The sequence below is a fragment of the Poecilia latipinna genome, unplaced genomic scaffold (genome assembly GCF_001443285.1).
Source record: "Poecilia latipinna isolate Pla-1442-1.1 unplaced genomic scaffold, P_latipinna-1.0 Scaffold906, whole genome shotgun sequence".
Lineage (NCBI taxonomy): Eukaryota > Metazoa > Chordata > Actinopteri > Cyprinodontiformes > Poeciliidae > Poecilia > Poecilia latipinna.
Window position 1 is genome coordinate 27644 of NW_015113522.1, and position 2864 is coordinate 30507.

Consider the following 2864-nt stretch of genomic DNA (forward strand, 5'->3'; position numbering starts at 1 on the left):
TACAGTAATAGATTTATATAAAATATATATATATAATTATATATATTTTTTATATATATATATATATATATATATATATATATATATATATATATATATATATATATATATATATATATATATATATATATATATATATATATTAGTTGCTGCTTTGACATGATCACAGAACTGCCAAAACATCCGCACAAAAATACCAGACAAAGTGAATCACAGCAACATTATCAGCCGGTGTAACGCTGAACTGATGCGGTGAAGCTACCATTAGCAGGAGAAGCTGCTACTATTAGCCAAAAAGAAGCTAACAAACACTCAATAGAAGAGCTGCCATCGATACAGTTGCAGCCAACCATGATTTAATGTTACACAATACAGTTTTACCAAGTTGCTCAGAGTCTAAACTGGCATTGTTGTGCATTTAAGGTGTAAAGTTTACCTTCAACCAAACGCCCCCCAAAGGAATCCCAGCTCCCTCCTTTTGTAAAAATGTCCGCCAGCGCCTCCTGCCGTCCTCTGAACGCCCCCCGGAGGGCGGTACCGCCCACGTTGAGAACCGCTAATTTAGACGAAGGGGAGCATAAGAGACTGAACATCAAGACTGACGTTTGTAGTCCGATCACGTCTAGTAACAATATAATTCAAACACAGAAATAACCAGAGGACTTTTTTTTTTCTTTTTGCCCCAAACAAATCTGTCCTGAGAGATATTGACAGTGTTGGTTTGGGTTTCACACGGTAAAAAGTGCCACAAACATAAATGAAGTGGAGAACGCAGCTCCTTCCTCACTTAACGGTGTGAAGTGGGTGTGAAAATCCGATTGTCAGTTTCAGAGAGTCATGATTAATGAGTGAAACACACACCTTCTGTCCAACACAGAGAGTTGTCAGAGAATGGGGTTTTTTGAAACAAAACTGACCATCTGATGTGTTTGGACGCAGCAAAAGTTTAATTCTGGTCATCCGTCATACCCCCGTACACCACTAATCATGAAATATTGTGGAAATGGGACTGAAGACACCAATGGAAATTAAGGAACTTAGAATTGACTGACCAGGTAAAAAGCATATTATTTTACTCTTGCTGATGTTATTTTAATGAAAAACCAAGTTTGCTCGTTATTTCAGATCCATCCACTCATCGCCCGTCCATACAGGGTAGTGGATGGGCTGGTACCGATCTCCACCAGTTATTGGGTGAGAGTGAAAACAGACTTGATAAAGTCTTAATTGCAATTCCAACACTGGAAATAATGGAGCTGTTTATTTCCCTGGAATTTTTGCACATTTGTATTTTATGTATTCATTGTATTTCATTTGCATTTTATATGACAGACCACAAAGTAGTACCAATTTGGTACTACATGGTGCATGGTTTTTGAAAACTTTTATAATAAACTTCTAACAGATTTAGTCAAATTTGCACCAATTCTGTGGTTATAACTGTTTTGTGAAGGCCTCTGTCGTTTATTCGAAAATATTTAGGAAACAAAACAGCATCACAAAGATGGTGGTGATGATGGTAAAAGTTTGTCCCGCATTTGGTGGTTCAGGGCAGCTGTGGCTACTATGCAGTAGCTTGCCACAATCAGTGTGTGAATGTGTGTGTGAGTAGGCTGTAACAACAAACCAGACGGGTCAAGGTTAAAGTTGAGGAGAAGTTCAAAACAGTCTTAGGGCTTTACAAGATTTGACAACTCTTAAAACACCGCTCAGTCATCCAAAGACTGAAAAAGCTTGGCTACTGCAAACATATCAAGAAAAGGCACCAACATAAAACCCCCAAAAACATGAAAAGTACTTCACTGTAGCTGGGATTTGAACACGGGGCATAAATTATTGCTGTTTGTGGAGCCACAGAGCTCAATGGACAGACACATTCATCCATTGTCCATTTTGCTTATCCTTGTGCGACCGGGTGGGTGTCGGTGTCGGTGTCTATCTCCAGTTTTCATTAGGAATACCCTGGACTGATAGCTTGTCTATCACTGGGAAACAACCATGCAGACACACTCAAAGCTAAAGACATTTCGGAGTACCCAGAAAGAACCCACTCATGCACATGGGGGAACAAGAAAAGGCTGTGCAGAAAAACTCCGGGCAGGGATTCACACCCAGAACCTTTTTTGCTTTGAAGCAAAAGAAGCAACAACGGCTCCACTTTGCAGCACTTTGTGGATCTATAGAAACATAAATCTTGGAATACATTTAGAAAGAGCATCTCTCTGAGACAATTGCCAATCTGTCAGCCACTGCATGCAGGTGAAAAAATAAATACAAATCTTTCCTTTCCCAACCATGTAATAACACGGAATATACTGTGTCACCTAAGCCCCTGCATGAAAAGCACATCAGGAATCACCTTGCGATTACGAAACTATTAATGCTCATTTGAACGTCTCTTCATCCTCCTTTTTCACCCTCTCTCACATTTTTTAAATCTTTCTATCCCTTAATCCTTTCCCATCTCTTTTAGGTTCATGGCTCCTTGCGCGTTCTTCGCCTCCCTCTGTGTGCTGCTAACAGACGTAAGCCATCTGGGGCCATTTCTATTTCCATAATGTTCTGTCTGTCACACTTTTTTTTTTTTTTTATTTAGTTGCTTGACCTGCAGATCTTAAGCCAAACATGTGGTCATAAATATTTTAACGGCACTTCTGGTTTTCCGTCCTGCTGTAAAGTGTTGACGATGGGCAGATTCGCTCTAGGTTTTTTTTGTTTGTGTGTAGTTTTTGATCTCTGTCTACTAACCTGAATTGTCATAGTCGTCGCTGATCTCGGAGATCAGCAGTCGAAAGAGAGAACAACAGCAGAGCTGATGAACCACAATCGAGCACATATTTACTAAAAAAAAAATAAAATAAAAA